Source organism: Bos javanicus, chromosome 1, assembly GCF_032452875.1.
Source record: "Bos javanicus breed banteng chromosome 1, ARS-OSU_banteng_1.0, whole genome shotgun sequence".
NCBI classification, from domain to species: Eukaryota; Metazoa; Chordata; class Mammalia; order Artiodactyla; family Bovidae; genus Bos; species Bos javanicus.
In genome coordinates this window covers 121,918,846-121,931,124 of record NC_083868.1, presented here as the reverse complement: position 1 = coordinate 121,931,124, position 12,279 = coordinate 121,918,846, and the positions used below count along the sequence as shown (strand labels likewise).

At 39.4% G+C, this 12,279-nt stretch overlaps 1 long non-coding RNA gene across 1 annotated transcript; it reads right to left on the bottom strand.

The window, feature by feature from the left end:
* Nucleotides 1–256: 256 nt before the first annotated feature.
* On the bottom strand, nt 257–10,996 carry LOC133249151 (uncharacterized). The gene is made up of 2 exons (XR_009736863.1): nt 9,123–10,996; nt 257–3,357 (listed from the first exon to the last, which is right to left on the bottom strand). It is a non-coding gene; the product is annotated as an uncharacterized LOC133249151 (long non-coding RNA).
* Nucleotides 10,997–12,279: the final 1,283 nt, after the last annotated feature.

Here is a 12,279-nt window from a genome sequence, read left to right as displayed (position 1 = left end):
TCAAAAGGGGAGAGAACAACCAAACCAGTAATCACATCCCTAAGTGAAAATGGATACTGAAGATTTGATTCTTAAATGTACAAAATTGATAACAAATACCAAAAAGCAAAAATTAAAAATCTAGTATAGAGGTTAGACTCTCAAAGATACAATATAAAAAATACAAAACAAAATCAATCACAAAAATTTATATATATATATATATATATATATATATATATATAATTAGCTTTAAAAGTAGGGTCTTTTTTGGCAAGGTAATAGTAGGTTATGAAAACGAAAATTAAAGGAGTAATAAAGAACTTAAACTTTTTTTAAAAAAAGTGATAATAGTAAAAATATATCTAGGAATTTCTCTGGAGCTGTTGTGGGCAATGTGGAGTCAGTTCAATTTCAGATAGTTCCTTGTTTCAGCTTGTACTTGTTCTCAAGGTCTATAGCCCCACTCCGATGTCTAGTCAATGTTAACTACAGGGATTTAATCTGTTGCACCTGTTACTTCCTGAGTGGTTCCCTCTTGTTTGTTAATTTTGGCTTCCTCTCTTTGCAAGTCTCTTCAGTGTCTAACTTCCACCCTGACACAAGGGAGCGAAGGTGTTCACTTATTTAGGCTCACTTGTTCAGTTGTGTTGTGGGGAGGGAGGAATACTGCAAACAAATATCTCTGGCATGTGTTGGGAGTGATTGCAGTCTATGGACCACACTGGCTTTGCCATAGATCAAGGCAGCATTTGTTTCCTGTTGTCTACACTGCTCAGGCTCCAGATTTCTCTGCAAAGGCACTGTCCAAAGCAGACCCTGCATTTCATGCACCTCCCAGGTCTAAACCGCTCAAGTTCTCAGGCACTCCACAAGGGCACAGATTCAGTCGGGTGTGCATTTTTTGTCCTTCCCAGGTCCAAGCAGCTCAGGTGACCAGGGGCTTGGCAAGCACACTTGCAGGTGGGCCATGCGTCTTAATCACCTCCCCAGTCCTGGCCACTCGGTTCCCCGGTGCGTCATGAGAGCACCATCTCAGGTGTGCTGTGTGTCTTCTCTGGGGAGCTGATCTCAGGCTGTGACCCTCCTGGTGGATGTCAACAATCCAGGATCCCAGGAAGACATGGTTAGCAACTGGGAGCCTGTTCACAGTTTGGTGGAGGGAGTGATCTCTGGGGCTGAGATTACAGCAGCCCCTTGCCTTCCAGCTCTGGCTGTCACACACCTGCCTCTCTGCCTCTGGGGGCAGTGGGAAGGGGTGCCTGTATGCAGCTGGCTAGCTCTCCTTTGGTATTCACTTCATCTTTTATTCTGTGAGTGGGCCAGGCTGGACATTAGAGCCTTTCATGGGAAAGTTTTTTTTTTTTTCCTCTCTGGCAATCCCACAGTTTGGGTTGCTATCTCTTGTTAGCTCCTTTGGATTGTCCTCAGGGCATTCAGTTCTGGTCCTTAGCCTAAGCACTGATTATGCAGCCCACACCTCTCTGCCCAGCCCACTTGCTGGTGGCAGACGTGAGCATCTGGGCTACTTCTCTGCTGGCAGTTGCGGTTAGGTGCATATTCTCTGTTTCTTTTTTTTTTCTTCTTCTTCTTCCCAGTTATGTTGCCCTCTGAGATTCCAAAACCCCCAAGACATGCCCCTGAGAGAGTTTCTTACTGTGTGGAAACTTCTCCTCCTTCATGTCTCCCTTGCCAAGACAGGTCTCTGTCCCTAACCCTTTTGTCTATCTTTTTGTCTTTTATATTTTGTCCTACCTCCTTTCAAAGAGAATGGGCTGCCTTTCTGGATGCCAGGTGTCCTGCACCAGCGTTCAGAAGTTGTTTTGTGGAAGTTGCTCAGCATTCAAATGATCTTTTGATGAATTTGTGGGAGACAAAGTGGTCTCCCCATCCTGTTCCTCTGCCATCTTGGGACCCAACCTCCTAAGCTCTTACTTATTAAACACACTTCCTTTGCATGAAGTAAATTGTGGTTTGGACATTTCACACAATTTAATTTTCTCTACAAGACAGAGTATAAAAATTCCTCTAACTTTCTGATAGATAGAAATCCTATTTCCTAGTACTAGTATTGGTTTTACTAATGGTGTCATATGCTTTTGCTCCTTTTAAGGAGTTTGAAAGATAATGAGAGGTACAGGGTTCAGAATACCACTTGAATTATTTGTTCACTGATTGCTTAGAAAATCAAATGTATAAGAAAACATGTTAACAATTCTAAAATTTCACTTATTTGATTATTAGTACACTTCATATTAGATTTCTATTGAAGTTTTTACCCTGCAAAAGAGTTGCTGATGTTGTTTAGTAACTAAGTCATGTCCAACTCTTTCACTAAACCATGGACTGTAGCCTGCCAGTCTATGTCCATGGGATTTCCCAGGCAAGAATACTGGAGTAGGTTGCCACTTTCTTCTCCAGAAGACCTTCCCAATCCAGGGATTGAACTTGCCTCTCCTGCATTGGCGGGAGGTTCTTTACCACTGAGCCACCAGGGAAGCCCTGCAAAGGAGTAGGTATGTTATATTTAGTACATAGAATAATATCAAGGTTTCTGTGTTTTGTAAACAATAGGATATAGGAGCTATTTAATGTGTAAATGGTTACTTCAAAAATTATAACAATATCCCAGTTTTAGATTGAGTTTTTAAAATGTGTCCTTTTTGGGACAGAATCATGTTTTTCTTTGTTTGCTGAAAACTGTCAAAAATGGCAATTTATTGCCTTGTTGATATGAAGATTTTATTTACATTAGCAGATTAGTTTATCAAAAATTTCATATAGTGTGGATCCCTGAAAATAAAACAAACACATTTACTTTCCTTGGTTTTTATATTATTATTTGAACATAATTGTAAAGGAAACTGAAATTATGTTAATATTAGTTCTCAAATATACAGTGTTTGCAAAATAACATCACTTATTATGTGTGAAATAATTAGATTTAATAAAATATAATTTTACAGTATAATTCATTTAATAAGTCTTTCATTAATTTTTGCTATAAAAATGTAAAATAAATCAGAATATAATTCAAAATAGTTTTTCATAAGAAGTTTCATGTCTAAAGGTAAACAGTCCTATGCATTTCTCCCAAAAACACAGTGAACAGTCAAAGAAAATGTATAAAATATTTATAAGCATGTGAACAGAAAATGGACCATTGTTTCAAACTGAAATCACATTCTGGGACTACAGATACCAAGAGTATTTCATATGTGGCATAATGACTTTCAAGAGAAAAAAAAAAACGAGTTTTTCTTTTATACAGTCCCAGTTAATATAGACATCAAATTTTTTGATACTTTCATTACTCTGCTATCATATTCCTCCTGTCAAAAGTTGAATACAGCCATTGTTTTCATAAAACATGAAATCCTAGATAAAAACAAAAATACAGAAATGAATTTCAACAGCATAACAGAGATAATTCTGATGCAGAGGGATGCTAAGGGATCTGATGAAACACATTTATATATCTGTTAAACAAGAAAAAAAACTATGAAAATTAAAAAGCCATAGCAAGTCAATAGCTATATGAGCTCCACCTGCAGCATTTAATTTTAATAGCAATGAAATCCCATAATTCTATGCATTTTTTGATTACTGCAAGAATTGAATTCATCTTCTGGTAATTTCTCCTTCATGGATCACAGCCTTGTCATGGCAAAGGGGCTTGTGTACTCAGTGAAGCTGAGTCATGTCATGCAGGGCCACCCAAGATGGACAGGTCATAGTGATAAGTTCTGACAAAACATAATCCACTGGAGAAGGAAATAGCAACCCACTCCAGTATTCTTGAAGGGAGAACCTTATGGACAGAACGATAAGGCAAAAAGATATGAAAATGAGCCCTCCAGGTCAGAAGGTGTCCAATATAGTACTGGGGAAGCTGAAGGCAATAACTAATATCTCCAGGAAGAATGGAGTGGCTCAACCAAAGCAGAATTGACATTCAGTTATGGATGTGTCTGGTGGTGAAAGTTAAGACTGATGCTGTAAAGAACAGTATTGCATAGGAACCTGGAATGTTAGGTCTGTGAATCAAGGTAAATTGGACATGGTCAAACAGGAGATAACAAGAGTAACATTGACATCTTAGGAGTCAGTGACTAAAATGGACAGGAATGGGTGAATTTAATTAAGATGATCATTATATCTGTTGTGGGCAAGAATATATTGTGGGCAAGAATCACTTAGAAGAAATGGAATACCCCTTGGGGTCAAGTTCAGTTCAGTCGCTCAGTCATGTCCAAATCTTTGCAACCCCATAAATCGCAGCACACCAGGCCTCCCTGTCCATCACCAACTCCTGGAGTTCACTCAGACTCACGTCCATCGAGTCAGTGATGCCATCCAGCCATCTCATCCTCTGTCGTCCCCTTCTCCTCCTGCCCCCAATCCCTCCCAGCATCAGAGTCTTTTCCAATGAGTCAACTCTTTGCATGAGGTGGCCAAAGTACTGGAGTTTCAGCTTAAGCATCATTCCTTCCAAAGAAATCCCAGGGCTGATCTCCTTTAGAATGGACTGGTTGGATTTCCTTGCAGCCCAAGGGACTCTCAAGAGTCTTCTCCAACACCACAGTTCAAAAGCATCAATTCTTCGGTGCTCAGCCTTCTTCACAGTCCAACTCTCACATCCATACATGACCACTGGAAAAACCATAGCCTTGACTAGATGAACCTTTGTTGGCAAAGTAATGTCTCTGCTTTTGAATAGGCTATCTAGGTTGGTCATAACTTTCCTTCCAAGGAGTAAGTGTCTTTTAATTTCATGGCTGCAGTCACCATCTGCAGTGATTTTGGAGCCCAGAAAAATAAAGTCTGACACTGTTTCCCCATCTATTTCCAATAAAGTGATGGGACCAGATGCCATGATCTTTGTTTTCTGAATGTTGAGCTTTAAGCCAACTTTTTCACTCTCCCCTTTCAGTTTCATCAAGAGGCTTTTTAGTTCCTCTTCACTTTCTGCCATAAGGGTGGTGTCATCTGCATATCTGAGGTTATTGATATTTTTCCTGGTAATCTTGATTCCAGCTTGTGTTTCTTCCAGTCCAGCGTTTCTCATGATGTATGCTGCATATAAATTAAATAAGCAGGATGACAATATACAGCCTTGACGTACTCCTTTTCCTATTTGGAACCAGTCTGTTGTTCCATGTCCAGTTCTAACTGTTGCTTCCTGACCTCCATACAGATTTCTCAAGAGGCAGGTCAGGTGGTCTGGTATTCCTATCTCTTTCAGAATTTTCCACAGTTTATTGTGATCCACACAGTCAAAGGCTTTGGCATAGTCAATAAAGCAGAAATATATGTTTTTTCTGGAACTCTCTTGCTTTTTCCATGATCCAGCGGATGTTGGCAATTTGATCTCTGGGGTCAAGAACAGAGTTCAAAATGCAGTACTCGGGTGCAGCCTCAAAAATAACAGAATGATCTCAGTTCATTTTCAAGGTAAATCATTCAACAGCACAGTAATCCAAGTCTATACCCAACCACTGATGCTGAAGGAGCTGAAGCTGACAAGTTTTGTGAATATCTACAGCATCTTCTAGAACTACCATTAAAAAAAAAATGTCCTTTTCATCATAGGGGATTAGAATGCAAAAGTAGGAAGTCAAGAAATACCCTGAATGACAGGCAAGTTTGGCCTTGGAGTACAAAATGAAGCAGGGGAAAGGCTAGCAGTGTTTTCTTAAGAGAAAATCCTGGTCATAGTAAGCACCCTTTTCCAATAACCAAAGAGAAGACTATACACATGGACATCATCAGATGGTCAATACCAAAATAAGACTATGTTATTTGCAGCCAAATATGGAGCAACTCAACACAGTCAGTAAAAACAAGACCTGGAACTGACTTTGGCTTAGATCATAAGCTCCTTCTTGCAAAATTCAGGCTTATATTGAAGAAAGTAGGGAAAACCACTTGGCCATTTGGGTGTGATCTGAATCAAGGCTCTTATGATTATACAGTGGAATGACAAATATATTCAAGGGATTAGGTCTGATAGAGTGCCTGAAGAATTATGGACGAAGGTTTGTAACATTGTAGAGGAAGTGGTAATCAAAACCATTCCAAAGAAAAAGAAATCCAAGAAGGCAAAGTGGTTATCTAAGGAGGCTTTACAAATAGAAGAAAGAAGAGAAGTGAAAGGCAAGGGAAAAGGGGAAAGATATACCCAACTGAATGCAGAGTTCCAAGAACAGTAAGGAGAGATAAGTAGGTCTTTTTCAATGAACAGTGCAAAGAAATAGAGGAAAACAACAGAATGGAAAGACTAGAGATCTCTTATCGGAGATATCAAGAGAACATTTCATGCAAGGATAGCCATGATAAAGGACCAAAACAGTAAGACCTAACAGAGGCAGAAGAGATTAAGATAAGGGGGAAAGAATATACAGAAGAACCATAGAAGAAAGGTCTTAATGACATGGATAACCATGATGGTGTGATCACTCATCTAGAGTCAGACATCCTAGAATGTGAAGTCTAGTGGGCCTTAGAAAGGATTACTGCAAGAAAAGCTAGTGGAGGTGATAGAATTCCAGCTGAGTGACTTAAACTCATAAATAATGATACTGTTAAAGTGCTGTACTCAATATGTTAGCAAATGTGGAAAACTCAGCAGTGGCTACAGGACTGGAAAAGGTCAGTTTTCATTACAATCCCAAGGAAAGGCAATGCCCCAAAATGTTCAAACTACTGCGCAATTGTGTTCATTTCACATGCTAGCAAGGTTGTGTTCAAAATCTTTCAAGCTGGGCTTCAGCAGTACGTGAACCGAGAACTTCCAGATGCACAAGCTGGGTTTCAAAGAGGAGAACCAGAGATCAAATTGCCAACATTCACTGGATCTTAGAGAAAGCAAGGGAGTTCCACAAAAACATCTACTCTTGCTTTATTGACTATGCTAAAGCCTTTGATTACTTGGATCAAAAAAACTGTGTAAGATTCTTAATGAGATGGGAGTACCAAACCACCTTACATGTCTCCTGAGAAAACTGTATATGAGTCAAGAAGCAACAGTCAGAACCGGACATGGGACAATGAACTGGTTCAAAATTGAGAAAGGAGTATTATAATGCTGTAGGAGTATGACAATAAGTATTGTCACCATACTTATTTAACTTCTATGCAGAGTACATCATGGGAAATGCTAGGCTGAATGAATCACAAAGTGGAATCAAGATTTATGCAAAGAATATCAGCAACCTCAGATATGCAGATGATACCATTCTAGTAGCAGAAAGTGAAGAGGAGCTAAAGAGCCTCTTAATGAGAGTGAAAGAGGAGGGTAAAAAAGTTGGCTTAAAACTTAACATTCAAAAACTAAGATCATGGCATCCAGCCCCATCACTTCATGGTGAATAGATAGGGATAAAGTGGAAGCAGTGACAGATTTTATTTTCTTGGGCTCCAAAATCACTACAGACAGTTACTGCAGCCATGAAATTAAAAGACGCTGCTGCTTAGAGGGAAAGCTGTGACAAATGTAGACAGCATATTAAAAATCAGACACATCCATTTGCTGACAAAGGGCCATATTGTCAAAGCTATGGTTTATCCAGTAGTCATGTATGGATGTGACAGTTGGACCATAAGGAAGCTGAGTGCCAAAGATTGATGTTTTTGACCTGTGGTGCTGGGGAACACTCTTGAGAGTCCCTTGGACAGCAAAGAGATCAAACCAGTCAATCCTAAAGGAAATCAACCCTGAATATTTATTGGAAGGACTGATTCTGAAGCTGAAGCTTCAGTACTTTGGCCACCTATGCAAAGAGCCAACACATTGGAAAAGACCCTGATGTTGGGAAAGTTTGAAGACAAAAGGAGAAGTGGGCAACAGAGGATGAGATGGCTAGATAGCATCACTGACTTAATGGACATGAACTTGAGCAAACTCCAGGAGATAGTGAAGGATAGGGAAGCCTGGTGTGCTGCAGACCATGGCGGTTGCAAACAGTTGGACACGACTTAGCGACTGAACAACAATAATACATAGGTATTATTATCATCATCAGAGCTTAAAAAACTTTAGTTTTATATCATCATCAAATAGCCAGTCGGTACTCAAATTCCCTGGATGCCCTGTTAATGTGTTTTTACATTGATTTGTTCAAATCAATATCTAGACATGCTCCACAAACTGGGTAAGGTTGATGTCTCTCTACTTTTTTCATTTTATTTTTCTTTTTATGTTCCTTGACAATTATTTGTTGAAGGAAAGGGTCCTGTTTGCTATATATCCTCTTACCTTTTTGGTTTTTTCCTGATTGGATTTCCAATGACTGTTTAAGATAGTTATCTAATGATTTCAAATCTTGTTTGGAAACTGGAATGACCTGGGAGCCTAATCAGCTTAAAGACTTGTTTCCACCTCCACAGATTTTGGTTTACTAGACGTGGGCAGTCTTGACATAGGGAGTGTGAAAGCTACCCAGGCATTTCTACTGTACAGGAAGGGATTACAGAAAAATCATTGCTCTGTCTCAGGCATCTTTGACCAGATATGAATTTATCTGAGGAGTTTTATCTGAATTTGACCAGATATGAATTTATCTGAGAAGCCTCTGATGCTAAGCTTCTGACTTAATTGAACTGGGGTATGATATGGTATTTGGGGTTTCTGAACTCTCCCTATATGATTTAATGTGAAGATAAGGTCTGGTTCATTGCTTTATCCCATGTATTTCCTCTCAATTTGCAATTTGATCTGATGGCTTGATTGGATGTATACTCATTGCAGATTACACCTTATATTACATGACTTAACAGTGAATCAAAAGGAAACCTATCTTTTTCTCTGAGTTTTATCCTATGTAAGCTCATATTTAAAGTATGCCCACATAACTAATTTTGAATTTTTAATACAAGCTCCAAAGACTAGTGCCTCTCCTTAACATATAAGGTCTTTCTGTTGACATGTGAAACTAAGTAGAGGTTCCAGAGAGAACTAGTCACCTATAAATCCACAGTATCAGGTGAAAATGGAATTTAAGAGCGAGAATTAAATAAATACTTTTGGGGGTAAAAAAGTTATAAATTTAAGGAGCTCATTCTAAAATGCACAATTTACTGAATAATTTAAGCCTGATACTAGAGAAATCATCTACAGCCAAAATTAGTGAGAACAGACTTACAAGGAGAAAACACATGCCAAGTATCACAGCTTTCATTTTCACATCAATGTCCGCAGGAAACTGGATGCCAAAGATACTTTAGTGTGTAAATATTTCTCTCATAATCTTAGTAAACTGCTTGGAAATCTTGCCAACCACATTTTTTCCATCAAGAGATTTAATCTAAATTGAAAAAGGAGACAGTCTTAAAAGTTCTAGAAAACCTTAATCTGCTTTCAAAGTTGGATAAAAATGAAACAGATATACTCTTAAAATCACATGCCAAATGGAACTGTGCATATTATGATCCATTAGATGCATACAGATATTTGCATCTGTCTATAGAAACATGCTCAAAATTCTCCAAGCCAGGGTTCAGCAATACGTGAACTGTGAACTTCCAGATGTTCAAGCTGGTTTTGGAAAAGGCAGAGGAACAAGAGATTAAATTGCCAACATCTGCTGGATCATCAAAAAAGCAAGAGAGTTCCAGAAAAACATCTATTTCTGCTTTATTGACTATGCCAAAGCCTTTGACTGTGTGGATCACAATAAACAGTGGAAAATTTTGAAAGAGATGGGAATACCAGACCACCTGACCAGCCTCTTGAGAAACCTATATGCAGGTCAGGAGGCAACAGTTAGAACTGGACATGGAACAACAGACTGGTTCCAAATAGGAAAAGGAGTACGTCAAGGCTGTATACTGTCACCCTGCTTATTTAACTTATATGCAAAGTACATCATGAGACATGCTGGGCTGGAAGAAACACAAGCTGGAATCAAGATTGCCGGGAGAAATATCAATAACTTCAGATATGCAGATGACACCAGCCTTATGGCAGAAAGTGAAGAGAAACTAAAAAGCCTCTTGATAAAAGTGAAAGAGGAGAGAGAAAAAGTTGGCTTAAAGCTCAACATTCAGAAAATGAAGATCATGGCATCTGGTCCCATCACTTCATGGGAAATAGATGGGGAAACAGTGGAAACAGTGTCAGACTTTATTTTTGAGGGGCTCCAAAATCACTGCAGATGGTGACTGCAGCCATGAAATTAAAAGACACTTACTCCTTGGAAGCAAAGTTATGACCAACCTAGATAGCATATTGAAAAGCAGAGACATTACTTTGCCAACAAAGGTTCATCTAGTCAAGGCTATGGTTTTTCCAGTGGTCATGTATGGATGTGAAAGTTGGACTGTGAAGAAGGCTGAGCACCGAAGAATTGATGCTTTTGAACTGTGGTGTTGGAGAAGACTCTTGAGAGACCCTTGGACCGCAAGGAAATCCAACCAGTCCATTCTAAAGGAGATCAGCCCTGGGATTTCTTTGGAAGGAATGATGTTAAAGCTGAAACTCCAGTACTTTGGCCACCTCATGCGAAGAGTTGACTCATTGGAAAAGACTCTGATGCTGGGAGGGATTGGGGGCAGGAGGAAAAGGGGATGACAGAGGATGAGAAGACTGGATGGCATCACTGACTAGATGGATGTGAGTTTGAGTGAACTGCAGGAGTTGGTGATGGACAGGGAGGCCTGGTGTGCTGCGATTCATGGGTTGCAAAGAGTTGGACATGACTGAGTGACTAAACTGAACTGAACTGACTGATAGATACATGTCTCTGTTTTTAATATGCTATCTAGGTTGGTCATAACTTTCCTTCCAAGGAGTAAGTGTCTTTTAATTTTATGGCTGCAATCACCATCTGTAGTGATTTTGGAGCCCCCCAAAATAGTCGGACACTGTTTCCACTGTTTCCCCATCTATTTCCCATGAAGTGATGGGACTAGATGCCATGATCTCAGTGTTTTCTGAACACTGAGCTTTTAGCCAACTTTTTCACTCTCCTCTTTCACTTTCATCAAGAGGCTCTTTAGTTCCTCTAAACTTTCTGCCATAAGGTGGTGTCATCTGCATATCTAGGTTATTGATATTTCCCCTGGCAATCTTGATTCCAGCTTGTGCTTCTTCCAGCCCAGCATTTCTCACGATGTACTCTGCATATAAGTTAAATAAGCAGGGTGACAATATACAGCCTTGACATACTCCTTTTCCTATTTGGAACCAGTCTGTTGTTCCATGTCCAGTTCTAACTATTGCTTCCTGACCTGCATACAAATTTCTCAAGAGGCATGTCAGGTGGTCTGGTATTCCCATCTGTTTCAGAATTTTCCACAGTTTATTGTGATCCACACAGTCAAAGGCTTTGGCATAGTCAGTAAAGCAGAAAAAGCAGAGACATTACTTTGCCAACAAAGGTTCGTCTAGTCAAGGCTATGGTTTTTCCAGTGGTCATGTATGGATGTGAGAGTTGGACTGTGAAGAAGGCTGAGCACCGAAGAATTGATGCTTTTGAACTGTGGTGTAGGAGAAGACTCTTGAGAGTCCCTTGGACTGCAAGGAGATCCAACCAGTCCATTCTGAAGGAGATTAGCCCTGGGATTTCTTTGGAAGGAATGATGCTAAAGCTGAAACTCCAGTACTTTGGCCACCTCATGCGAAAAGTTGACTCATTGGAAAAGACTCTGATGCTGGGAGGGATTGGGGGCAAGAGGAGAAGGGGACAACAGAAGATGAGATGGCTGGATGGCATCACTGACTCGATGAACATGAGTCTGAGTGAACTCCGGGAGTTGGTGATGGGCAGGGAGGCCTGGTGTGCTGTGATTCATGGGGTTGCAAAGAGTCGGACATGACTGAGGGACTGATCTGATCTGATCTGATAGGTTTTTTGCTTTGGAATTACCATGAGACTTACATAGAATATCTTATGTTTTTGACAGTCTGTTTAAAGTTTAAAACAACTTAAGTTTGAACACATTCTATAGGCCCAGTTTTTTACTCTTTAGTACTCTTAGTACTCATAGTACTATTTGACATCATGATTTACATCTTTTTATCTTGTGTATCCATTAACAAATTACTGTATAGTTTTCCTACTTTTATCTTTTATCCTTCACATTAGATTTACCAGTGATTAATCCATCATCATTATAACTTTAAATAATTCTGAATTTAACTATATCTTCTTAAAGATGTCTCTTCAACATTTCTTGCAAGCAGGTCTAGTGGTGATGGATTTCTTCAACTTTTGTTTGCCTGGAAAACTATGTTTGTTTACATTAAGAAGGTCAACTTTGTCAGGTAAAGTATTCTTGGTTGTCAGTAGCTTTCTTCCT